Source organism: Lactuca saligna, chromosome 8 (genome assembly GCF_052625555.1).
Source record: "Lactuca saligna cultivar CGN05327 chromosome 8, ASM5262555v1, whole genome shotgun sequence".
NCBI classification, from domain to species: domain Eukaryota; kingdom Viridiplantae; phylum Streptophyta; class Magnoliopsida; order Asterales; family Asteraceae; genus Lactuca; species Lactuca saligna.
Window position 1 is genome coordinate 238,045,531 of NC_136424.1, and position 1,121 is coordinate 238,046,651.

Sequence of the window (1,121 nt, forward strand, 5' to 3'; positions counted from 1 at the left end):
GGATGCTTCATTCTGAATAGGGGCCAGAGGAGAGATTATTTTCCCACTTCTTGTTGTAAATATATTTATGTGCGCGCCTCGTGGGTTATTTTCGGTTTTACTAGGAAGTTCGCCCGGTGATCTTTGGTTGATTTGTTGAGCAAGTTGCCCTAGCTGCGTTTCTATGTTGTGGATAGATGCTTGCTGGTTTCTAAGTATAGTTCTTGTTTCTTGAATTGCAGCATCATGGTCACTATGTCTCTTTTCTAAAGCAGCTACAAATTTGGTAAGCATCTCTTCCAAACTTGGTTTTCTTTCTTGTGCCGGCTCCTCCTTTTGGTAAAAACCTCTTCCTTTTTGTTTGTACTTATCCTCCTTAGCCTTCTTGTACTCTTCATACGGGAGCCACTCTTTCTTTGGTTTTCGCCAATCTTCATCATATCGGTCTCCACTTGAGTAACATACTTGCAACTTTTTGTTTCCATTTTCATCCAAGTCGTAGTGTTTAGTAAGATGAGGTCCATTACAATTTTCACAATCCACCCGAATAACATGGATCGTTTGATCCATTTTATCCATCCTCATATCCATGGTTTTTAGCATAGCCATGACCGCGGATAAGTCTTCAGTAGTTGCATATGCGGCTCCCCTAGTAACATCATTTCTTGGATTATGGTATTCTCTAGAGTGCTTAGAGAGTTCTTCAATAAATTCCTTGATCACCGGGGCTGGCTTCTTTGTGAGCGGGCCTTGCGAGTCAAGTAAGTGCCTGGTTGTGACATTGACTCCATCATAGAAGATGGAGACTTCTTGCTAGCTATTAATGTCATGGTGCAGGCAATTTCTTAACAGGCTCTTGTACCTCTCCCAAGCTTCATATAACGACTCTCCAGCTTGTTGTTCAAAGTTAGCAATGGCCTTCTTCAACTTGGCTATCTTGGAAGGTGGGAAAAAGTGTTCAATGAATTCTTCTTTCATCATGTCCCTTGTGGTGACGGATCCGGGGGGAAGTGACTTGAGCCAGTCTTTTGCAGCAACTTTGAATGTCACTGGAAGTATGCGAAGTAGCTAAGTTTCACGAGGCACATTTGGAACATTAAAGTAATCAACTACATCATTGACTTCATCCAAATGCTTGTAGG

General features: G+C 41.9%; 1 non-coding gene across 1 annotated transcript; it reads left to right on the forward strand.

Annotated features, from left to right (window-relative positions):
• Nucleotides 1–802: 802 nt before the first annotated feature.
• LOC145013553 (small nucleolar RNA R71) lies at nucleotides 803–909 on the forward strand. The gene has a single exon (XR_013665105.1). It is a non-coding gene; the product is annotated as a small nucleolar RNA R71 (small nucleolar RNA).
• The last annotated feature ends 212 nt before the right edge of the window (nucleotides 910–1,121 follow it).